General features: G+C 34.5%; 1 pseudogene; it reads right to left on the bottom strand.

The window, feature by feature from the left end:
* Window positions 1-920: 920 nt before the first annotated feature.
* On the bottom strand, window positions 921-20,699 carry LOC105484680 (elongation factor 1-alpha 1-like; annotated as a pseudogene).
* Window positions 20,700-27,522: the final 6,823 nt, after the last annotated feature.

The raw sequence follows: 27,522 nt of genomic DNA, 5'->3' as shown, positions 1-27,522 counted from the left end.
ATTCAGCTGTAAAATTAATGAGACCCTGTCATTTGCAACAACAATGATGGAACTGGAAGATATTCAATCTGGGTGGGTGCCATCTAATCAGCTGCCAGTGCGGCCAGAATAGAAAGCAGGCGGAAGAATGTAGAGAGACTAGCCTAGCTTAGCCTCCCAGCCTACATCTTTCCCCTGTGCTGGATGTTTCCTGTCCTCAAACATTGGAATCCAAGTTCTTCAGCTTTGGACTCAGACTGGCCTCTTTGCTCCTCAGCTTACAGATGGCCTATTGTGGAACCTTGTGATAGTGTGAGTTAATATTCCTTAATAAACTCCCTTTTGTATATTCATCCTATTTGTTCTGTCCCTTTCGAGAACCCTGACTAATACAGACATTAATATGGCAAGGAGGGAATTGGGTGTCTTGTAACAGCTGGGTCAGCATGTAGATTGCCTGCCTGCATGGTCTCCACTGACACTACGAAGGAGTGACAGGAGTTACCTTGGGACAGGAATGAAGGTCTTGGTTTCTTACTCCTCCTTCTCTGATACTATCATGTGGGGGAGTTTGGGGACCATGTTTCCATCTAATGAGGGTGGAGTCCAGGCTCCCTTCTAGCCTTTGCTGATGGTGTTGGGAGTGAGACTGCATTATGCATTTCCATAAATGTTTGACTGGAGTTGTGCTGTTGTTATCTAAAAGTTTTCTGTCTTGCTAGGTGCCCCTTTCCTCCTCTTTTGGTTAGAGAGCGAGCAGACTTTTCATGAGAAAATCTCTTTGCTCCAGCTGATGATATTTCTGGGTTGCTGGATTCTCTAGCACCCAATCCAGGATGTATGAGATAAAAGGGAAACTCAGGAAACACACTGCCTCATTCTTTGGTCCCACAGTCCCTAGCCAGTCTTGTCTCCACTTTCAGAGTCTTCTTATGTTTCTTTTACGTATAATGCCCGAGGTTTTGATCTGTACTTAATGAGAGGATTAGGGTAAAGTATGTCCACTCCATCTTTTGAGACTTATGTTTTAATACAGTAAAGATTTGACTTCCATCTCTTCTTTCCAAACAGTTGATTGCATATTCGAAGAGTAGTACTGCTAAAGCGACAGCTGAAACTTTAATAACAGCAAGGGGAAAGAAAGTCTCACTACTTACAATTTGCAAAATAAGATACTATTAAGCCTCTATATTTCCATATGCACAAAGGGAGGTAACCTAACCTTAACATTTAATAATAGGAAACTATTCTCGAGTAAATAATTACTGACAAAAATGAAAAGAAAACAAAAATAATACTCATTTCCCATAATATTTCAAAATAAAATGTTTTTTAAAAGTTTATAAAAAATGTGTTTGAGACATTAGTCCTTTGAAATGAAAATATGCTCTATTCTACCATCATAATTGTTTAGGAAAGTTTAATATGACTTACGCTGCCCATTATTCTCAGTGAGTCACGTTCTTTTTTCCTGACTTTGATACAGTGCTTCAAATTGTTTTACTAATTTTTTATTTTTATTACTTTATATCTCCAAGTTATTGGATCTTCTGGAAAATAGTTGAACCCCGTAGCATAGGATTCAGTAAATGCTTTAAGCTAAATAGGCCCAAGAAGAACACCGTGAAAAGCTTTCCTTGCCCATAGGTGATTTATCTTTGGTCCTAGAACACAAAATTTCACAGCTAGGAAGAACCTAAGTGCTTTTTCATACCACTAGTCATCTTAAATGTATGTCCAACAGAGATGACATGAAATAAAAATTAAACAGTGTGCAGCTGGAATCAGAGTGAGGTTGAGGTCACAGTATAAATATACCTTAAGAAGTGTAGATGATACAGGTAGATCTGAGACTGAAGGAATGTGTCTCTCTTGAAGAGATGACTGCTTAGCAGTTGATATTGAATGAAATAATAATGGAGAAATTTTTTATTTAGGAGTTTAATTCATGATTTATAATAAGTTTTGTAAAGACAACATTCAAAATCTTGAATGAGTTGTTGCTATACTGCTCTGGAAAAAAGTGGTATATATTTTGGTAGTATGTGCTGGAAAGTCAGAAACTTCTAGAGTAAAATAGACTTCCCTATTTACTTTCTGTTTATATGGTTTTTTGCACATGTTAAATATAAACATTTCTATTAGGAAAATAATAGCACATATAGAAAAATTCTAATAGCCAGTCAACCTAAATGCCCATCAATGGTAGACTGGATAAAGAAAATGTGGTATGTATACACCATGGAATACTATGCAGCCATGAAAAAGAACAAGATCATATTCTTTGCAGGAACATTGACGAATCTGGAGGCCATTATCCTTAGCAAACTAACACAGCAACAGAAAACCAAATACCACATGTTCTTACTTACAAGTGGGACTTAAAGGATAACACATGGACACATAGAGGGGAGCAGCAACACACACTGGGGCCTATTGGAAGGTGGAAGTGGAGAGGAGGGAGAGGATCAGGAAAATTAACTAATGAGTACTGGGCTTAATACCTGGATGATACAATAATCTGTAAAACAAACCCCCATGACACACGTTTACTTAACAAACCTGCACATATACTCCCTGAACTTAAAATAAAAGTTAAATTAAAAAAGAACATGTGTTCTAAAAAAAGAAAAATTCCAATGACCTTGAATTTTACTGTTTTACCTGTATTAGTATATTAAGAGATTCCTGATCAAATAAGTAACTGAAGCTGAAAAAATAGCTATAATTTGTCACATCTAGAAGGTTTCTTTAGCTCTATTATAGGATGGACTAATCTTTTCATGGGAAAAAATTTTATTTTAAGAGAGATTAATGCAGCCTGACCCAAGGACAGATGGAAAGATAATCTTGAGGTGATCATAATGTGAATTACTCAGAATATCTAGACCGTTTTCTTCTGTTAATCCCCTGCAATTCAAGCAAGGAGCAAGAACTATCACTTTTGGAGGGGCATTTCCCCTGGGGACAGGCCTGGAGACTACGAAAAGTGACCTGAGATCCTTGTAGCCATCCTCAGAATCAGATAGGCTCATAGTGAATGGTAAGTAGCCTGATAATGTCTTCAAAGGCCACTATATGAGACATCTTCTGAGATTTCCCGAGTATTCCAGAGAGACTGGAGCAGGAGCTAGAAGTGTCATTGGGGATAACAGTTCTGAAGATGAGAGCTGAACCAGTAAAAACCCTTGTTTCCCTTATGATGACATATATGCCTTCTCTAGGTTGATTCAGTCTGGAAAGACTAATTAGAAACCTAAATTATTTTCAAGATTTACATTTATTTGGAACTAATTTATAGCACATATTTGAAGATTAGTTATTTTATAGTTGTTTTTGGCACTGGCCAAATAAAAATACTTTGATCAACCACTCTTTCCAAAAGACTTGGTTCCAGAGACTTGTACTGATCCACAAAGATTTGCCTCTATGTCTCAATGTATAATAAGTATTTTGAACTTATAGAAGAGAAAAATATCTTTTTCTCACCCATATACAAGAAAGATTAACAAGAGAAAAGCATAACACATTTATTTAACATAAGATTTACATGATAATAGGGGTTTTCAGAAATGAAGACTCAGGGAAAAATGTTTATTTTTATGACTTAGGTTTGATGAAGAATTTTATTTTTATTTTACAAACATTTTTTATTTATTTTCTCATTTAACTTTGTTTTAATGTGTCACAAATTCTGTGACAGATTTTTGGTCAAGTTGTTTTCATTAAAGAGCACTGATTTTAAAAATCTAATAACTTAAAACTGCCACATGCAAAAAAAAAAAAAAAAAAAACCACAACAAAAAATGGCCCACAAAACATTCTCCTTTCCTTTTAAAGGTTTTATGATGCATTGTTATCATTAGCCAGTCTTTTACTATTAAATGGCCAGTTGAAACAAACAGTTTTGATTAAGACTGATCTGCAGGTATTAGGGATAATATTTATTCAGCCTTCTGAGCTTTCTGGGGAGACTTGATGAACTTGCTACCTCCCAGCAGCCTTCTTGTCCGCTACTTGGATGACACCATGACAGCTGTCTATCTTGCATCATGAACAGCCAAAGGATGCAGAGGAGGATAGTCAGAGGACTGCTGAACATGCCTGACTTGGCAGAAACCTTATCAACAAATGGCAGCATCACCAGATTTCAAGAACTTAGGGCCATTTTCCAGCTTCTTACCAGAATGGCCATCAATCTTTTCCTTCAGCTCAGCAAACTTGCAAGCAAGGTGAGCTGTGTGACAATCCAGTACAGGGGCGCTGCCAGCAGGGATTTGGCCTGGATGGTTCTGGATAATCACCTGAGCAGTAAGCCAGCTGCTTCCATTGGTGGGTCATTTTTGCTGTCACCAACAACATTGCCACAACGAACATCTTTGACAGACACATTCTTGATATTGAAGCCCACACTGTCCCCAGGAAGAGCTCCACTCAAAGCTTCATGGTCCATTTCAACAGACTTTATTTCAGTTGTAACATGGACTAGAGCAAAGGGAACACCATGCTGGGTTTGAGAACACCAGCTTCCACTCAGCCCAAAGGCACATTACCAATACCACCAATTTTGTAGACATCCTGGAAAGGCAGATGCAACTTGTCAGTTGAAGGCATTGGTTTGGATGGATGCAATGCAGAGCTTCTAGCAGTGTGGTTCCACTGCATTGCCATCTTTATAGGTGACTTTCCACCCATTGAACCAAGGCATGTGAGCACTTGGCTCCAGCATGTTGTCTCCGTTCCAACCAGAAATTGGCACAAATGCTACTATGGCAGGTTTGTAACCAATTACTGTAAGTGCTAACTTCCTTAACAATTTCCTTGTATTTCTTTTGGCTGTAGAGTGGCTCAATGGAATCCATGTTACTAACACCAACAATTAGTTCTTTCACACTCAGTGTGGAAGCCAGAAGGACATGCTCACGGCTCTGCCCATTCTTGGAGATTACAGCTTCAGATTCATCTACTGTGACATATATGTGAGCAGCAACAATCAGGACTGCACAGCCAGCCTGAGATGTGGTTGTAATCATGTTTTTGATAAAGTCTCTATGTCCTGGGGCATCAGTGATAGTCATATCTGATGGTCTCCAATTTCCAGAGGGGAATATCAATGGTGATATCACACTCAGGCTCAGCTTTCAGTTTATTCAAGACCCAGGAATACTTGAAGGAGCCCTTTCCCATCTCAGCAGCCTCCTTCTCAAAATTTTCAGTGGTTCTTTTGTCAATGACACTACATTTATAGATCAGATGGCTGGTAGTGGTGGACTTCCCTGAACCTGGGGTCCAAGACAACCATGTGTACACAAATTTTATTCCTTTTCCATTGTGGCTTTTAGGGGTGGTTTTTACAATACCTGTGTTCTGGTGACAAACCTATTGCAAAAAAAAGCTATTTTTGTTTTGTTTTGAATTCAGTTCTGTATTAGAAGCCTCAAGAATGTCCATTTTGAAACTACTAAATATGCTTTTATACCTCAACTGAACATGTGACTATAAGCAAGTAAGTCATGAAACCTCTTTGATAACAAGTCCCTGGACTGTGTCCTAAGTTTTTCACCTTTGCTCCCTCCCCGCCACCCCCAGGCACCTTGGATGACACAAGAAGGCTAGAGGTGGGTTGGAGTTGCTTTTCTGCCTATGTGAGATAAAGCTCTGGTGAAATATTTTTCACTGGGCAATGGGCCTTTGTTATTCATCTGGAGAACACATTGGTCATACTTCAAAATGGTATTTTTCACCTCTTCCTGCCAAAAATAAGAAGTGAGCTTTCTTGGCTTTTCAAACCTGCTGGGTTTCTGTGAAAGTATTGAGAATGCAGCCCTAAGGCATCTTTCCCTCTGAAGGAACTCTACACTTAACCCTCATCCATTCATCAACATTGCTATTTAACTGTATGTACGGGTTTATAGTTCCAGCACCTTCTGTGCCAGATCAACTGAACTCAGGTCTGTTTTTGTGAACTTGTCCATCTTTCCTGATTTCTGAAAGTTGGTTTGCCCTGCAACCTCAAGAAAATTATGTTTCCCCCAATTTATTCAGTTATTTTTTCTTATAAGTCCCCAAGTGACAACTTCAAAGCTCTTTACATGTTGGAGCTGAAACTTGAAGTATCATTTTTTTAAATGAAAATTTACATTAACTATATTTGCCACTTGTCTCTTATTAGATTATGAGTTATATTCTTTTTTTTTTTTTTTTTTTTTTGGTTGACAGTTGTTCAAGTCTACTATATACTTGCTGATTTGCTATGTGCTTTTTCTATCAGTTATTGAGAGAGGGGTATTAAAATGAGTTATATTCTTAACAGGTACCTTATTAGAGGCAAAAGTGGCTAATATTCCTGGTAGAATTTTTAATGTACTTCTAATATTGTTCTTTAGCAACTATGACACATATACCTTACAGTAAAGGTCCTTGTACCACTATAGACATTATTTGTAGTACATTTTCAAGAACTCTACAAGAGTTAGGGGCAAGGATCAAATCTAAGCTATTCAGATTGATATAAACAGGTTTCTGTCTGACATTGACAGGTTCAGACATCATATTTCAGTCTAGACATTTCCAGCACACAGTTATATGAACTTTAATTCAGGAGATATAAAAGTATCATCAATCTACCCAACGAAAGTGCTGTTACGAATATGATTTATGCTTACATAGAAACACTTTATTTTAATTTTTTTTGAGACAGAGTTCCACTCTCTCACTCACGTTGTAGTGCCGTGGTGTGATCTCAGCTCACTGCAACCTCTGCCTCTCAGGTTCAAGCAATTCTTATGACTCAGCCTCCCAAATAGCTGGGATTACAGGCATGCACCACCATGCCCGACTAATTTTTGTATTTTTAGTAGAGAAGGTTTTGTTATGTTGGCCAGGCTGGTCTCAAACTCCTGGTCTAAAGTGATCCACTGCCTCAGCCTCCCAAAGTGCTGGGATTCTAGGTGTAAGCCACTGTGCCTGGCCATAGCAACACTTTTAGTGAGAGCTGTGGGAAGCTGAAAATTTCTAGCAGGCCTTTGGGTTGTTCAGTTCCACCATCTTTTCCAACTCATCAATTTAAAGTATAAAGTAGAAAAAGAAGTATCCAGATGTCCTTTCTTTCTTTGTATTTTTCCATGTCAGAAGAGAAGTTGAAAATCAGAGATGAGGAATCCCAGAAGCATATATTGGATATACTTTGTATTGCTCTGACACTGATAAGAACTTATGCATTGCCTCAAGTTCCTCGGAAGACATATAAAATGGTATGGCAGAAGCATTTCTGGGATGGGTGTGGTGTAATGACCTCTGTGAACCGTCTCCCCAGTGAAACAACTATAACTGGTGAAAATTATTAAAAAAATAATCACTGGAAACTCTCCTAAGAACATAGAGGAAATGGAGAAATGTTTATTCAAGAAAATCTATAGTACTAAATCTGAGTAAGAACTATGGAAGTCTCTTATATTAAGGACATGCCTCATCCCCAGCTCAATGTGATTTAAGCCCTATTCTCAATGGGTTCAACCAAGAAAAGGAGGCTCACTTTACTCTCATCTCCCACACTAAGATAGCAGTTTTTACCTGGAAGGGACAGTTGAGTAAAGGAGGAAGAGAAGAATGAACCATGAGACATATAGAAAATGAAAAGCAAAATGACAACCATAAGTCAAACCATATTAATAACATTAGATGCAAATGTTTTTAACAATCTAACCAAAGATAGGAATTGTTAGATTGTGCAAAAATCAAGATTTGACTACACACCGTCTATTGGCAGCACATTTTAGATTCAAAGGTAAAAATAGGTTGAAAGTTAAAGAATGAAAAATTTTGTATCACGCAAATAGCAATCCTAAGAGAGCTGGAGTGACTATACTAATATTATGAAAAAAAGAAAATTTTTTTTTTTTTTTTTTTTTGAGACAGAGTCTTGTTCTTGTCGCCCAGGCTGGAGTGCAGTGGCACGATCTCGGCTCACTGCAGCCTCTGACTCCTGGGTTTAAGCGATTCTCCTGCCTCAGCTTCCCAAGTCACTGGGATTACAGGTGCCTGCCACCACGCCCAGCTAATTTTTGCATTTTTAGTAGAGATGGGGTTTTGCCATGTTGGTCAGGCTGGTCTCAAGCTCCTGATCTCGTGATCTGCCCACCTCAGCTTCCCCAAGTGCTAGAATTACAGGCGTGAGTCACCGCACCTGGCCCAAACAAAAGAATTTTTAAAAAGACAAAGTTACTAAAGAAGGATGTTTTATCATTAAGACGATTAATTCATCAAGAAGATAATAATTATAGACATATATGTATTTAACAACAGAACCCCAAAATGCATTAAGCAAAGACTAGTAAAATTAAAGGCATGAAATGGGCAATCCAACAATAGTAATTGGAGGCTTTCATAGTCCACTTTCGATGATGGATAGAGTGACTATTTAGAAGACCAACGAGAATGCAGAACCCTTTAAACCAATTAAAACAAATGGACATCTACAGAACACTTAAATTTGCTGAATATACATTGTCAAGCATACATGGAGCATTCTCCGGAATAGTAAACATACTGGGCTAAGAAATATGTGTCAGGAAATTTAACACTGTTGAAATCATAGGAAGTATGTTCTCCTAACAAAATAGAATTAAGGTAGAACAATAAAAGGAACTTCAGGAAACTCACAAATATGTGGATATTAAACAGGGTGCTCCTAAATAATCAATGAGTAAAAGAAGACATTACCAGGGAAATTAGAAAGCACTTTGAGATGAAAAAAATGAAAACACAACATGCTAAAATTTGTGGCATACAGCTAAAACAATGCTTAGAGTAAAATTTAGTTGTGTAAATGCCTGTATTTAAAAAAGAAGAAAAACTTTAAATCAATTACCTAAACTTTCACCTTGAGAAACCAGAAAAAAAGGTCAAACTAAATCCAAATCAAACAGAACAAAGAAAATAATAAAGATTATAGTAGACATAAATAAAATAGAGAAAAAAATACAGAAAATGAACAAAACCAAAAGATTTTTTTTAAAAATCAACAAAATTGACAAACATTTAGCTATTAGGATCATGCTAATAACAGAGAAGACTCAAATTGCTAAATCAGGAATGAATAGTTGACATTACTAATGCCTTTACAGAAATAAGTATGACTATAAGGAAATACTATGAAGAACTGTATGCCAGTAAATCTATGATACAATTACCATGTTCCTAAAAAGTTACATTCAAAACTGACTCACTAAGAAATTGAAAATCTAAACAGACTTATAATAAGCAAGGAAACTTAATTAGGAATTTTAAAATGTCTACAAACAACATTTCCATTTCAGGTAGCTTCACTGGCGATTTTTATCAAACATTTAAAAATTAGTACCAATCCTTTACAAACTCTTCTGAATATGGAAAAGGAAGAAACACTTATGACCTTATTCTATGCAGTCAGTATTGCCCTGATACCATAATCAGACAAGGCAACTCAGGTATACTGTACCAGTATTTTTTGTGATTATTGACACAAAAATCTCTTCTGAAATATTTATAAACTGAATCCAGCAACACATACAAAAAAAAAAAAAAAATTCACACCATGCCCAAATGGAATTTATCTCAGGTTGAATTAACACATGAAAATTAAGTAATGTAACATGCCCTATTACTAGAATAAAGGACAGAAATCATGATAATGTCAATAGGTAATTTTTTAAAACAAATCCTATGTACTTCTATTGCTCTAGCCAGAGCAAGAAGGCTAGCGGTAGTAGTAAAAGACTCAACTGGAAAGGAAGAAATAAATTACCTCTACTTAAGCAACATGGACCTTGTACATAGCAAGTCTTAAGGACTCCACTAAAAAACTATTAGAACTAGTAAACAATTTCAACAAGGTTGCAGGATACAAGACCAATAGATGAAAATCAACTGTGTTTCTACACACTGGCAAGGAACAATCTGAAAATAACATTAAGAAAACAATTTCATCTACAATAGCATCAAAAAGAATAAAATATTTAGAAATATGTTTAAAGAAATGTAAAGTATATATTCAGAAAACTGTATAACATTGGAAGAAATTATAAGTTCTAAAGGAATAGAAAAATATTCCACATTTATAGATTAGAGGACTTAATATGTTAACATGACAATATTACTCCCCATGATGGTCTACAGATTTAACACAATCTCTATAAAAATCTCAGCGTTTTTTTTGCCTAAGTGTAAAAACTAATTCTGAAATTCAAGTAAAATTTCAAGGGACCCAGAATATCCAAAATAATGTTGGAAAAAGAATAAAGGTATAGGAATCACATTCATGATTTCAAAACACTCTACAAAGTTAAAATAATCAAGTCAGCATGGTACTGGCCTAATGATAGATATATCAATCAATGGAACAGAATTTTGAATCCAGAAATACTTATCTATATGGTCAACTGATTTTAAACAAGAATGTCAAATTATTTAGTGGAGAGATTTTTTTTCAGTTAATTGTGCTAGAACTACTGAAAATCCACATGCAAAAGAATGAAGATGAACCCATTTTATTACACCATACACAGCATTAACTGAAATTAATCACAGACCTACATTATAGCTAAAACTACAAACATTTTATAAAGTAAATCTTCATGACTTTAATGACTTCTTAGATATAACACTGAAAGTGCAACAACCAAAGGGGAAAAAACCCAGGTAAATTGGTTTTTGTCAAACTAAAAACTTTTGCACCACAAAAAATATTAAAAGAAAGTGAGAAAAAATGTAAATTACTTATCTAATAAGATATTTGTATCCAGAATATATTTAGAATTCTTACAACTCAACAATAAAAAGACAAATACACAATTAAAAGTACACAAAGGATACGAATAGGTATTTCTGTAAAGAAGATACACAAATTGGCAAAAAACATCTGAAAAGATGTTCAACAACATTGGTCATTAGGGAATGCAAGTCAAAAACCACAATGAAATGCCACTCCTTACCCACCAGGATAGTTATAATTACATAGGTAGACAATAACTAGTGTTAGAGAGAATGTGAAGAAATGGGAACACTTATATATTGTTGGTGGGATGTAAAATTGTGCAACTGCTTTGCAAAATTTTTTGATAGTTCTGTAAAATGTTAAACATAGAGTTACCATGACACTCAGCAACTTCACTTCCAGGTATAAAACCAAGAGAATTAAAAAACATACACATTTATATAAAATCTTGTGTATAAATATCTATAGTACTATTATTTGTAATTGTCAAAAAGTGGTAACAATGCAAATGCTTATCAATTTATGCATGGATAGATAAAATGTGATATATCCATAAAATGAAATACTATTTGCCACAAAAAGGAATGAAATACTGACTTAAGCTACAACATTTATGAACCTTGAAGACATGCTAAGTAAAAAAAAGACTATCACTAAACTTCACAATTTATGATTCCATTATATAAAGTGTCTGGAATAGTCAAACCTCTAGAAACAGGAACTCATTAACTAAGGATGGAGGATAGAATAAGAGTGATTGCTAATGGGTATGCAGTTTCATTTGGGGGTGATAAAAGATGTTCTAAAATTAGATTATGGTAATGGTTCCACAACTCTGTGCATATACTAAGAAAACATTAAATTGTACATTTTCAATGGGTAAATTGTATGGCCTTTGAATTACATCTCAATAAAGATTTTTAAAAGATGGCATTGCAATATTTCAACTAATTTGACTTGGAACAATTTCTAGTAGATTGCCAGACCAAATTACAACAAATACTGAAAAGTTATGCCTGAATGGAGGAAGCAGCATTGGAAAGTTCATATTTGGTTCATGGCTCTGAAAATAAAATTCTGCTTTCAAATTTATTACAAGTTAACATCTGTCTCTGCCTATAAATGTCAATGAAAAGTTGTGGTCAGTTTTAAAATCAAATTTACTCACTGGTCTTCCTCCAAAAGTGGCTAGCCTGTCAGTGGCCAAAAATCACCCTGCGTTTAGTTTCATGAAAGGGCAGAGAAAAGTCATGACAAATTCAAAGAGTTCTTTGCTCCCAGGGTTAATGTCACTTCGTATGTTATTCCAAAGAATGGCAAGCTTGCAATGCATCTTTAATGGCAACTGTTCACGTGAAAGAAAAGAGAAAATATGTGAATTATGTAAATAATATAATTCCCAAATGAGTTGCTTCTATTTGAGTCCTTTTTGTTTTTCAATAGAATGCTCAATTCAGAATATCATAGTATTAGCCAAATGCAGTTAGGTTCCAAACAAGTTCATTGCTCTTCTGTTATAGATTTCAGTTTTTATATATTATTATAATTTGTATTCTTCAAGAAAAAAGAACTATTATCCGCACATAATTTTGTTTTTGAAGTGAATTTGAAGAGTCATTAATTGGACTTTAAGATAAATCAATTTGAAAGGACAATATGGGATATAGAAATACATCTTGAAAAGTGATTAATGACATGGAGGGAAATGATAAATAGCATGTTTCCTTGGAAATGGATTGTAAACTCGATGTCTGAATGATATTGTGCAGCAGCACTTCACAGCCTTGCCACCTAAGACTCAATTTTTCTACTATTAGAAATACAGCTGTTATATGTCTTCTGCATCTGCAAGAAAAAAAAGGAATGTTCACTTTCTTCTTGGTTATTTATATCTACTTTTTTTTAAGTCAATACCTTTATTGCCCTTTATTTGGCAAGATATTCCAGTGACCAACAGATAGGTTGAATAGATAAGAAAGATGGAAATATTGTACCTGAAAGTAGTAGGTAAATGAAGGAAGACAGCAACCAAAAATATGCTTCTGTTCCTAAATGCTGTGAGTTAATTCTTATTACTTCTTATAGATTCATATAAAATAGCTCTTCCCCATTTGACGATTGTCAGCAAACCTAGGTTTAAAGTCAAATAAGAGGATTCAGAAATTCATAAGTAGATATAAATGTAGAAAGAATCAAGGTCGGGGTCGTCTTCCTTCCCCAATAATAATAAATTTATGTATTTGGATTTACATTGGTCAAGGAAAGGTAAACTCAGAATAATAATTTTTATTTACTTATATGTTAGATGGACTTTCCCAAATCAACTAAATTTGCTATTGAATTTTCTGTATTTGTTATCTCTCAAAAATAACCATGTAAAACTAAAATAAAACAAAAAGCAGATACAATGTTTTCCTTTTTTGTATTTGTTTTTGCATAATTCAACAGGCTGGCATGTATTTGAGAGGGAAGCAAACAACAGAGGAAACTTTATGGCAGTAAGAAGGCACTAAATCAGGTATTTTCTAGGTTGATAGATCAACTTTTTTTTTTTAATCAGAGCCAACAAGATTCATACATTCAATGAACAAGAACTTTGGCCAACAAGTGTGCTATTCATTCTTTGTATAAACTGACTATGAAAGTGCCACGGGTATCAGTTTGAGATTACAAATAAATTTGAGTGGGCAAATTCACAAATACAGAATGAAGTACAAAGTAAAAAACACATTACACATTTAGAAGGTTACACATCAGGAAATAGTTTCTTTCGCTACCTTCACTTCCATTAAAATGCATTATATAAAGCTTTATTTATGGAGAAAGGAACATTTAATTATTTTTCTAAAAACAACACGTGAATGCTCATGAATAGGGCAATCTACAGAATCAATGTGATAATTTCTGAAATAATTATAGAAAAATCTTTCTGATATATGCCTCTTCCCCAATTAAATTTGTTGACTGTAAAGGCAAGGTGATGCAAACTAATAACTATGATGTTGGACTTTTGAAATTCTGTATTATTTCTAAAATGTCATTTACAAAAAAAAAGAAAAAGACAAGAAAAACTGCCAATATTGCACTCCTGTAGTGACTGAAAGAGCTTTGGAGTCAGACCCACTAAAGTTTAAAACTGATCCCTCAGGCACTAGATTCTTTAACCTTGAAGGTGTTAGTGTAACCACATTGAGTCTGGATGCTTCATCTCTAAAACTGGGATAATAATACTGTCTGCTTCATATGCTGGTTGCAAGAATGAAACTTTTTGAAAACTTACCTTGATCATTTCAATTATTACTAAATTCTGTTTTTCAAAAGCATTCAATCAAGTATAAATAAAAATACTTATTAACTTTGTATTATTTCTACAACCATACCCAGTAATCTCAAAAAATGTGGAATTCAACATATATTGAAAGAACGTTATTTAACTTTAAAGGTAGAAAGATTATAGCAATTAACTTTATTAGACTGTGAATATTATATGTTCAATAATTGACTTATAACTAGAGATACTTTTAAAATTGGGTATACATAGATTGTAACATAAGACACATCACACAAACTTCTTGCATTTAGGAACACTAGATAGATAGCACTACAGCACTATGCTTGGGGGCCAATTTAAAAGGCAAAATTGCCAATAAAAAGCATTAAAATGTGAAAAAGGTGTCACTAAGTAGACCAAGAAAAGGACACTTGTATACAGTATGATGGCTGAAACATAAAGACAGAGCATCACCTTGTTTCCCCTCAGCTGAGAATGTATATGTCAGGTCATTCAGTTTTTTGCGACCCTGCATTTGTCCACACATGACCATGAAAATGCCCTGTCATTTTGAGAGTACAAATACATTTTAGCAAGTGGACAAATTCATAAATATAGACTCTGCAAATAACGAAGATCAGCTGTAGATAGTCCGCCTCAGAATGGAGCTCAAAAATAACCATATAAAACTAAAATAATAATCTCCCATACTGTGATTTTGAGTATATAATATTGTAGAACTTTTTATTAGATTTATTGAACTTTTATTTTCATAGGAATGACTTTGTATTTCTAATTGAAAAATGAAGCTGGTTTTTTTCTTTGTGTCTTATTTTGTCAAAATATAATACTTCATTCTTTTAGAAGATAGTTTTGTAGGTTTGACAAACACATACAGTACAGTCATGAGAATGCCATCAAAATCAAAATATAAAATAATTCCCACACATCAAAAATCTCCCCATAGTCCTTAGTCATCCTGTCCTCCAAGTTGTCTCTGGCAACTGATTTATGTCCCTATAATTTTTCCTGTGTCAGAATATCATATAAATTGAATCATACAGTATAAACCCTTTGAATCTGCCTTCTTTCACTTAGCGTGATGCACTTGAGATTTATTCATATTGTTATGTGTATTAGCAAATTTTTTGTTCTTTTTTGCTAAGTAGTATTTCATGATATGAATAGGCACATTTTATTTATCCATTCTTTACACAAAGAAAATTTTGTTTCCAGTTTTTGGTGATAATAGTTAATGCTGTTATGAGCATTAATGTGCAGAATGTGTGAATGTGATTTTATTTCTCTAGCATAAATAGGAGTAGGATTGTCAGATCCTATAATAAGTGTATGTTAATTTTATCAGAAACTGACGAACAGTTTTCTAAGGTGGGTGTACCATTTTGTATTCCCATCAGCAATGTAAAAAATCTAAACATCTTTGCCAGCACCTGGTATTGCCAGTTTTTGTTTGTTTGTTTGTTAATATTGCTGTTCTAATAGATGAGTTATGGTATCTCATTGTGGGTTCAATTTGCACTTCTCTAATACCTATTGAGATTGATTATGTTTTCATAGGCTTATTTTCCATTGATATATCTTTTTTATGAACTGTCTATACAAATCATTGTCCTATTTTTAAACTGAAATGTTGTTTTATTATTGAGTTTAGAGTTATTTATATATTCTGACTACAAGTCCATTATCAAATATATGAATTGCAAGTATTTTCTACCAGTCTATGGCTTATCTTTTTGTTCTCTTAATAGGGTCTTTTGAAGAACAGGAGTTTTGCATTTTGACAAAGTCCAACTTACCACTTTTTCCTTAATGGCTTGTGCTTTTAGTGTGGTATCTAACAAAGTTTTGCCTAACTGAAGGTCTCAAATATTTTTTCCTATATTTTTTTCTAGCCAGTTTATGGTTTTTGATTTTCATTTTAGAGCTATGATCCTTTTGAATTGATACTTGTGTATGGTAGAAGGTATGGAATGAGGTCCATTGTTGTTTACATGTAAATATCTAGTTGATAAAGACTGTCCTTTCTTCATTGACTTGCCTTTGCATCATTGTTGATAATCAATTTATCATATATGTGTAGGTCTATTTCTGGACTATATTTCATTGATCTATAGATATTTCAGTACTATACTGTTTTTATCACAGCTTTATAATCAAACTTGAAATTAGGTAGTTTGAGTCCTCCAACTTTTACTTTTTCAAAATTGTTTTGGCTATTCTTGTTCCTTTGCCTTTTCATATAAATATTTGAATTAACACACTGATATTTACAAAACAAAAACCCTTTTGGCAATTTGATTGAATTCACATTGAATCTGTAGATAACCATGGGAAGAATTGGTATGTTATGGATATTGCATCTTCTGATCCATGCACATAATACAGGCATACCTTGGAGATATTGCAGGTTCAGTTCCAGACCACTACAATAAAGTGAATATTGCAATGAAATAATTTACATAAATCTTTTGATTTCCCTGTGCATATAAAAGTTATGTTTGTACTGTACTGTAGCCTGTTAAGTTTGTAATAGTATTATGCCTAAAACAATATATGTGCCTTAATTTAAAAATATTTTATTGTAAAAAAAATACTAAATCATCTGAGTCTTTAGCTACTCTTAATCTTTTTGCTGGTAGAGGGCCTTGCCTTGGTGTTGATGGCTGCTAACTGATGAAAATGGTAGTTGCTGAAAGTAGAAATGGCTGTGGCAATTTAAAAAAATAAGACAACAATGAAGTGTGCTGCATCAGTTGACTATTCCTTCCCCCAGATTTTTCTGTAGCATGTGTTGCTGCTTGACAGCATTTTGCCCTCAGTAGAACTTCTTTCAAAATTGGAGTCAATCCTCTCAAACCCTGCTGCTGCTTTATCAACTCAGTATATGTAATATTCTATTTCTTTTGTTGACATTTTAACAATGTTCACAGTATCTTCTTCAGGAGTAGATTCTATCTCAAGAAACCACTTTCTTTGCTCATCCAGAAGAAGCAACTCCTCATCCATTCAAATTTTATCATGGTATTACAACAATTCAGTCACAATTTTAGGCTCCACTTCTAATTCTAGTTCTCTTTCTCTTTCCGCCACATCTGCAGTGACTTCCTCTACTGAAGTTTTGAGCCCCTCAAGGTCATCTATGAGACTTGGAATTGACTTCTTTTAAACTCCTATTAATGTTGATATTTTGACCTCCTCTCAGCTAATTCTCTTTTTAAAGAATGACTTGAAAATTATTCCCTTTTCTTCAATTTATGGAAGAGTTAGTATAGAATTGATAGTTCTTATTCTTTAGATATTTGGTGAAATTCACTGGTGAAATCATATGGGCCTGGAGTTTTTATATGGAGAAGTTTTAAAAGACAAACCTAATTACTTTAAAAGTTATAATTGTGGGTTTTATAGTTATGATTCCTATTTCATTCTTGATATTAGTATTTTGTGAGTTTTCTCCTCTTACATTTTCTGACAAATCTGCTAGTGGTTTATTTATGTTACTGATCTTTTCAAAGGAACAATTGTTTTAAATTTTCATTGCCCTTTATAAACAATGGAGAACATTATGTTTACCATATCACTGAATTTTTTGCTTTGAATTATTATATAATTATCAGAAATATTTAATTAGTACAATTATACATAATTATGCATAATTAATTTAATGCTATGATTATAATCTTAATTTTTTTTTTTTAGTGTCTTTACATGGCAGCTTAGGTCATTGATTTTAGACCTTTCTTTATTTTTTGAGACAGAGTTTCACTCTTTTTTCCTAGGCTGGAGTGCAATGGCTTGATCTTGGCTCACTGCAGCTTCCACCCCCTAGGTTCAAGTGACTCTCCTGCCTCAACCTCCTGAGTACCTGGGATTACAGGCATATGCCACTATGCCCCGCTAATTTTTTGTATTCTTAGTAGAGACAGGGTTTCACCATGTTGACCAGGCTGGTCTTGAACCCCTGTCCTCAGGTGATCTGCCTCCCTCGGCTTCTCAAAGTGTTGGGATTACAGGTGTGAGCCACCCACCTGACCAATTTTAAACCTCTCTTTTTTAATATAGGTGTTTAGTAGTATAAATTAAACACTAATTTAATTCCACAAATTCATTTAGTTTTTTTTTTTTTTTTGCATGCTTGTTTAACCCATTGGTTATTTAGAAGTGTGTTGTTTATTTTCCAAATATTTAGGGAATTTCTAGATATCTTTGTTATTAATGTCTAACTAAGCTTCACTCTGGTCAGATAATACATTTGTATGATTTATGTTCTTTAAAACTTGTGGGTCTGAATATAGTCTTGCCTGGTAAATGTTTTGTGGGCACTGGAAATGAGTGTCCCTTATGATATTTTTGTGTGAAGTATTTTATAAATGTGGATCAGATCAAGTTGATTGATGCTGCTGTTCAAATTTTCTGTATCTTAACTGATTTTACATCTCTTTGTTCTACCAATTATTAAGAGGTAAGTTGAAATCTTTGACTATAATTGTTGATTACCTTATATTGTCTTAGTTCCATCATATATTCCATTTATGGATTTTCTTTATAAACATTAAAGTTATGCTGTTAAGTACATAAACATTTGAGATTGTTTTGTCTTTTTCATGAATAGACTTCTTCATGGATATTTATTTCTAGTAATCTTATCTGCTTCATGAAATCATCTTTTTCTAATATTTATGTAGATACTCCAGATTTAAAAAAAATAGTTTTAGTATGATATGTCTTTTTCCATTGATGTGTTTTTAATCTACGTGTTAGTTCATTCTCATGCTGCTATAAGAACTGCCCAATACTGGAATTTATAAAGAAAAGAGGTTTAATTGACTCAGTTCTGCAGGGCTAGGGAGACTCAGGAAACTTACAATCATGGTGGAAGGGCAAGCTCACATGTCCTTCCTCACATGATGGCAGAAAGGAGAAGAATGAGTGCCCAGCGAAGGGGGAAGCCCCTTAATAAAACTGTCAGATCTTGTGAGAAATAACTCACTATCACTGACAACAGGATGGGGGAAACCACCTGTGTGATTCAATTACTCCACATGGTCCCTCCCATGACTCATGTGGATTATGGGAACCACAATTCAAGATGATATTTGGGTCATAACACAGCCAAACCATTTAATCTCTTTGTGTATTCATATTTTAAGTAGAATCCTGTAGGCAGCATATAGTTGAGTCTTACCTTTTTATACATCTGACAACCTCTGCCTTTTAATTGGGGTATTTAGATATTTTATATTTAATGTGATTGACTCTATGATTGTGTTTGAGTCTATAATTTGTTACTTTTTCTTATATGTCCCTTATTTCTTTGTTCCTTTGTGCCCACTTTGCCTTCTGCTGAGTTAGCTATTTTTTAAAGTTAATTTTTGTCTTCATAATTAACTTATTAGCTATAACATTTTGTTTGAGTTTTTAGCAGTTGTTTTAAAGTCTGTAGTGTACATCTTTAATTTATCACAGTCTAGCTTTATATAGTGTTGTATTATATTATATCATATATAGCATAAGAACCTTACTGGTGGTAGTAAGGTTATACTTTCTGAAAGTCAATATAGTTTTTAAATTTTAATTATAAATTATTTTGAATATAAAATTATAATTTTCTCACAATGATCATAATTAATCTTAAAATACATCGTATTAATATTTTAATGCCTCTAAGAAAGAAGAATAAAACAAGTTGAGCACTAAACTTTTATCAGCTTATTACATTGAGAGAACTTCCAAGCCATGGTATGGGGAAAGGAATCCAGACAGAGTCTGTAGTTTTCAGCTATAATGAATAATGCTGTTATAAACATTCATGTGGATGTCTTTTTGTGAACATATGTTTTCATTTCTCTTGGGTAGACACCTAGGAGTGAAATTGATGGGTTTTATGGTAGTTGTATGTTTAACTTTATAAGAAGCTCCCAAACTGTTTTCCAAATGGCTGCACCATTTTACATTTCCACCAGCAATGTCTAAGGGATCCATTTTCTCTACATCTTCATCAACATTTGTTAATGTCTGTTTTGTAGCTTATACTCATTCTGTTGTGTTTGAAAACATATTTCACTGTAGTTCAAATTTGCATTTTACTGATGATTAGTAATGTTGAACATATTTTATGTCCTTGTTAATCACTCATACATCTTCTTTAGTAAAATGCTTGTTCATATACTTTACCCATTTAAAAAAATTTATTTATTTTAGAGGTAGAGTTTCACTTTGAAGCCAAGGCTGGAAGCAGTGGCACAATTATAGTTTACTGAAACCTCAAGTTCTTGGGCTCAAGTGATCCTTCTGCCTCAGCTTTCCAAATTGCTGGGATTACAGTCATGAGCTATTGTTTTTCCTTTTTCATTTGAGACTATGGTCCATTACAAGTTAAATTTTTTAGTGGTGAAATTATACACACACATATATGTGTGTGTGTGTGTGTGTGTATATATAGATAGATAGAAGTAGCAAGCTAGTCTCAGATGATCCTAATTTTGTTGGTGACATCGAAAGCATCATAATCAGGAACCAGTTGACAGCTGAACATATACTTTCCATCAGGCTGATCAGGGTGTTGACCTTGGCCACATCAATGCCATACAGCTTCTTCACAGCTTGTTTGACCTGGTGCTCATTGGCTTTAACATCTACAGCAAACACAAGTGTGTTGTTGTCTTCTCTCTTCTTCATGGCTGACTCAGTGGTCAGGGGAACTTGATGTTGACATAGTAGCCAAGGTTGTTTTTCCTGGGGTCTTCCAAGGATATTTGGGCTGCCTTTGGAAGCACAGTGTCTTGGGCCCCTGCAAATCTTCTTTCTTGTGTGGCTGTGGATGCCTTTCAGCACTATCCTCTTGGCCTTCAAAGTCTTTGCTTTGGCTTTGGGAGGGGTGGGAGCATCCTACTTCACCATCAGTGCATTCTTTTCCATCATGAGTTAATTTTTGTGTATGGTGTGAGGTATGGTCTATATTTCTGTTTTTACATATAGGTTACCAATTTTTCCAGCACTATTTGTTGAACAGAAAATCCTTTTTCCAATGAAATGCCTTTACACCTTTGTCAGAAAAATTGTTTTTTAAAGTTATTTAAAATATAAGAATAACTTAGTTAAAATTTTTCTGTATCTTTTCTATTTCTTTGTATAGCTCTTCATTTGTGTAGCTACAGATTTCCATATGGTATTATTTTCTGAATGCTTAAATAATTTTTCTTAACATTTTTTAAGTGTTGGTAAAAAATTCTTTCAGATTTTGTGTGTCTGAAAAATAGTGTTTCTTTCACTTTCTTTTTTCATAAATATTGCTGCATAGCATAGAAATCTAGACTGACAAATGTTTCTTTCAATACTTTAAAGATGTTGCTTAACTATCTTCTATTTTGATAAACGTGCTTCATTCATATCTTTGTTCCTCTCTTTAAGTAAGTCTTTTTTTCTTCTTTTTATATTTTCCCTTTATCACTGGTTTAAGGCAAATTTGATTATGATGTGCCTTTGTGTAGTTTCTCTGATGATTCATTTACTTATGCTTCTTTGTGCTTCTTTGATCTGCAGGTTAGAATTTTACCAATTTTGGAAAATTTTTGGCTATTATTTCTTCAAATATTTTTAATGCTCCTGTCTGTCTCTCTTGCCTGATCTGCAAGTCTTCCAATTACATGTGTGTTAGGCTACGTGAAGTTACCTCACATTTTACTGTTGCTCTATTTTTTTTGTTGTTTAAATTCTTTTTTCTCTGTGTTTCATATTGGTTGGTTTTTATTTTTATTTATTCATATTCACTAATCTTTTTATCTAAAGAGTATAATCCTTACTATTAATCCTTGCTATTAATCGTATATCATTAACTTTTTATTTCAACCTCTGTTTTTCACCTCAGAAGATTGATGATGGCTTAAAAAAAGAACATTAGGGAAAAAACTACTGAAACCTAAATAAAGTCTTTAGTTAATAACATTATATTGATGTTAATTTCTTGCTATTAATAATGTACCATAATTATGTAAGAGGCTAGTGTAGAGAAGTTGGGTGAAGAGAATGCTCCTTATTTTCTTTGCAACTCATTCTGACCACAACAAAGGTCCATGGCTGCCAGGATGGGCTTTCTTATTCCAATAGCTTATCAACCTAGATTCGTAGATGAGAAATGAGTTAGTAATTTGTATAATAAATGCATTAATCATCTGTCTAAAAAACCTGTGTTCTTTCTGAATGTACTTTTTATTTCTTCTACCTTGAGCATAAGAATATCCATACAAAGTCCTTGTATTACTAATGCTATCATCTGTGTCATATTGTGGTCAGTTTTGATTGATTGCTATTTCTCCTCGTTATGAATTATATTTCTGCTTCTTTGAATGCCTAATCATGTTTTTTAAATGCTAAACATTGTGAATATAGCCTTATTGGATGCTAGATATGACTATATTAAAATTATATTTTCTTCCATAATTGAGGTAATATTCTCTGGGTACTCTACTTAACTCTGTATGTATTGCAAGGTTTTTACCACTCTGGCTGATGAGAATACCAACTATTATTAGTGCTGTAGGATCTATGGGAAGTGTTCTTCCTAATTCTTTCATGTGGTTCTTTACCTGACCTCATGTAGTTATCTCATATGTATGTTCATATCAATAATCAGCTGGAGACTTCAAGTGGAGAGAGCTCTGCAAACATCCAGGATTCTATTTTTGTGTGATTGTCTCCCCTCCAGTATTCTGCCCTAAATCTACTGTTGCCTTAGTCTCCTTTACTTTCAACTCTGTCTCCTTAATGTAAGGAGACCACTGCGCTCCATCTGGGTTCCTCTTCCTGTGCCAGGGCTTGGAAACTTTCTCAATACAGTAAGCTCATGAAAGTTTAGGGTGCCACTTGTTTTATTCCTGTTTCTTAGAGACATTAAAAATATTCAGCTTGGGTGACAGAGCAAGATCCTGTCTCTAAAAAAGTAAAAATGTAAATAAATAAAATGTTAATGAAATTTCTTTGAAGATTGATCATGGTCATTTGAGAAAAGTATGCTTTGACATACAAAATAACTTATAAATTTTTTAAACTATACCTACTTCAGTTATTGGGATTAAAACCCATTCCTGAAAAAAATTTCTGAAGAAAAATTATGTAAAAGGACATATTAATTAAGAATAGTTACTGCAAAAATCACAAGCATTCTTATACACCAGTAACAGACAAACACAGAGCCAAATCATGAATGAACTTCCATTCACAATTGCTTCAAAGAGAATAAAATACCTAGGAATCCAACTTACAAGGGATGTAAAGGACCTCTTCAAGGAGAACTACAAACCACTGCTCAGTGAAATCAAAGAGGACACAAACAAATGGAAGAACATACCATGCTCATGGATAGGAAGAATCAATATCGTGAAAATGGCCATACTGCCCAAGGTAATTTATAGATTCAATGCCATCCCCATCAAGCTACCAATGAGTTTCTTCACAGAATTGGAAAAAACTGCTTTAAAGTTCATATGGAACCAAAAAAGAGCCCGCATCTCCAAGACAATCCTAAGTCAAAAGAACAAAGCTGGAGGCATCACGCTACCTGACTTCAAACTATACTACAAGGCTACAGTAACCAAAACAGCATGGTACTGGTACCAAAACAGAGATATAGACCAATGGAACAGAACAGAGTCCTCAGAAATAATACCACACATCTACAGCCATCTGATCTTTGACAAACCTGAGAGAAACAAGAAATGGGGAAAGGATTCCCTATTTAATAAATGGTGCTGGGAAAATTGGCTAGCCATAAGTAGAAAGCTGAAACTGGATCCTTTCCTTACTCCTTATACGAAAATTAATTCAAGATGGATTAGAGACTTAAATGTTAGACCTAATACCATAAAAATCCTAGAGGAAAACCTAGGTAGTACCATTCAGGACATAGGCATGGGCAAAGACTTCATGTCTAAAACACCAAAAGCAACGGCAGCAAAAGCCAAAATTGACAAATGGGATCTCATTAAACTAAAGAGCTTCTGCACAGCAAAAGAAACTACCATCAGAGTGAACAGGCAACCTACAGAATGGGAGAAAATTTTTGCAATCTACTCATCTGACAAAGGGCTAATATCCAGAACCTACAAAGAACTCAAACAAATTTACAAGAAAAAAACAAACAACCCCATCAAAAAGTGGGCAAAGGATATGAACAGACATTTCTCAAAAGAAGACATTCATACAGCCAACAGACACATGAAAAAATGCTCATCATCACTGGCCATCAGAGAAATGCAAATCAAAACCACAATGAGATACCATCTCACACCAGTTAGAATGGCAATCATTAAAAAGTCAGGAAACAACAGGTGCTGGAGAGGATGTGGAGAAATAGGAACACTTTTACACTGTTGGTGGGATTGTAAACTAGTTCAACCGTTATGGAAAACAGTATGGCGATTCCTCAAGGATCTAGAACTAGATGTACCATATGACCCAGCCATCCCATTACTGGGTATATACCCAAAGGATTATAAATCATGCTGCTATAAAGACACATGCACACGTATGTTTATTGCAGCACTATTCACAATAGCAAAAACTTGGAATCAACCCAAATGTCCATCAGTGACAGATTGGATTAAGAAAATGTGGCACATATACACCATGGAATACTATGCAGCTATAAAAAAGGATGAGTTTGTGTCCTTTGTAGGGACATGGATGCAGCTGGAAACCATCATTCTTAGCAAACTATCACAAGAACAGAAAACCAAACACTGCATGTTCTCACTCATAGGTGGGAACTGAACAATGAGATCACTGGGACTCAGGAAGGGGAACATCACACACCGGGGCCTATGATGGGGAGGGGGGAGGGATTGCATTGGGAGTTATACCTGATGTAAATGACGAGTTGATGGGTGCTGACGAGTTGATGGGTGCAGCACAGCAACATGGCACAAGTATACATATGTAACAAACCTGCACGTTATGCACATGTACCCTAGAACTTAAAGTATAATAAAAAAAAAAAAAGAATAGTTACATGCTGGGTGAAGCATATTTAAAAAGTCAAGAAAAAGCAGTTTGTCTGTGGAAAGGAAACAACTCTTCATATATATACATATGTCCTATTTAGTTGCCATTAACAGCAATTGGTGCCTTGCTGTGGTTGTCTCATCTGTTGAAATTCAACAAAAGTGTTATAATGGCTGTTGATAGTTTATAATGTCAATCCTTCTATAAAGAATTTAGTCAAAGAATGTTAAAACTTGGAAGGCGTCTTAGAGATCATGTAGTAATTCATCTTTCTTCTTTCACATATAAAGAAAGGCGAGAACTAATATGTGAATCAGTGTGTTCATACCATTAAAAAACAAAAAACCTTTTACAGGCATATTTAGGACATAACTAAAGGCATCTGGCCTCAGGGTTCTGTGTTATTTTTTCCCCAAATAATCAAGAACTGGAGCGTACAACTAAATGTATTTCATTTGTGGAGAACTGGTTCAGTAGACATAGGCTTAGATTACTCTAGAAGGTAACTTGTCATTTGTACCATGGTGTTCTTTTTATATCTGAGAGCAGTAGCTGTTCTATCAGTCATGGCTCTGGTATTTAAAAAATTCATCTTAAATGGTCGAAATAAAAAGGGTGGGGGCAAAAGCAGAAGAGAGAACACTGCACACTTACAAGCCTAGACAGTCAAAGCCTCTATCACTCAATAAATCCATCTATTCAATAGACTTTTCTTAGCAGTTCAATTACTGTATTGCAGAGTAATACTTTGAGATAAAGCCCAGAGAGATGATTGATGAAGCAGGGTCACTAACATGATTATAAACCAGATTTTATTCTGAAGGAGTTTATAATTTGAAAAACGTAAGTAGGCATAGGGATTAGTAATTCCATGATCAGTAATGATTAGAAAGTGGTTATAATAGCTAGGACTCTTGTTTTCAAATAACAGAAAACCCATTTAAACCAGCTTAAGGAGAAATAACTTACTCTAAAAAGACTGAATGATTTCGTGAAATGCTACAGTTGAAATGCATCCAAACCCTTGAAAACAAGGATACTTCGTCAAGCTCCTCTCCTCATCTTTACTCTCTATTTTTCTCTGAGTCTTCCTATTCCTCCCTTCACATATGCTTTGTTCTTTCTCTTCATACATTGACTCACTCTGCTTCTCAGGTTCTCAAACAAGACTCTGCTAAATTCCTTTCTGGAAAGGAATTGAATTGCTCTCATAGTCCCAATTCCAAATTCTGGGTAAAGGGATTCTGACTGTGCTTGAATGAGTTAACCACCATCATATGAATTAACTGTGGCCAGAGGAGGGGATGTGGCTTGCTCTGAGTTTGCCACGTGTGTGTGGCGCAGAGAGGCAGATCCCACATAAGGTGGTGAGGTGTCTGTGCCCCGATTTTTGACTATTAAACACTGGAGCTCAAAAATAGTTCTTTGGAGCTTTTCAAAAATTAAACCAACTATTGAGAAGAATATCTCAAGAAGTTTTAATATCATTTTAAATAATATATTTGAGTAAATACATTTTAATGTTAAGTCTATATTTAACCAGTATTTGTTCATTAAATAAGAGTCAAGATTAGGACTAGTGGGTGAGGAATAAACAGGAGAGGTTCTTTTTTAGTATACGATGGTTTAGAGGAGAAGGGGCCTGGCTGGAGAGTAGAATGCCATAAGAGGTTCTTACAAATCAGCCCTTCCTTGCCTGTCTACTCAATGGATCTTTTTCCCCATTCTTAATGTGGCCTTTGGTAATTAACTTTACTGTTTTATCATGGCTTCATTTAAAAGGTTGAAGCCCTTTCAACTGGTAATACAGTCTATAATCCAATTTAATAGAATTAACCCCATATTTCTTTCTTTTTCCTCTTTCTTTCTTTCTTTCTTTCTTTCTTTCTTTCTTTCTTTCTTTCTTTCTTTCTTTCTTTCTCTTTCTTTCATTCCTTCTTTCTATCTTCCTTCTTTCCTTCTTTTCCAGGATTCCAGACTAAATTGATATTTAAAATATTTATCCTAAATCTGATATCCAATAAGGATAGCAAATTAAAAATGAAAGAGAAAAAAATAAATTTTGGTTATTTCTTCTTTACATGGGCTTCAGTTTACTTTACAGCATCTTCAAATTCAACCAAAAGTGATCAACAAAGTAATGCCTTCTATGTTAGTCCATTCCTGTGTTGGTATAAAGAAATACTTGAGGCTGGGTAATTTATAAAGAAAAGAGGTTTAATAGACTCATGATTCTGCAGATTGTACAGGAAGCATGGCACCAGCATCTACTCAGCTTCTGTAAAGGCCTCAGGGAGCTTTCACTCATGGCAGAAAGCAAAGTGGAAACAGGCATGTTACATGGCTAAGTCAGGAGGAAGAGGGAAAGAGTGGGAGGGAACGTGTCGCACACTTTTACTCAACCAGATCTCATGAGCTCATTCACTATCAGGAGGACAGCACCGAGGGAATGGAACTAAACCGTGAGAAATCCACCTCCATGATCCAATAATCACCTGCCATC

Source organism: Macaca nemestrina, chromosome 1 (genome assembly GCF_043159975.1).
Source record: "Macaca nemestrina isolate mMacNem1 chromosome 1, mMacNem.hap1, whole genome shotgun sequence".
Taxonomy (NCBI): Eukaryota; Metazoa; Chordata; class Mammalia; order Primates; family Cercopithecidae; genus Macaca; species Macaca nemestrina.
Note: the sequence above shows the minus strand (reverse complement) of the source record. Positions and strands in the feature narration are given on the sequence as shown.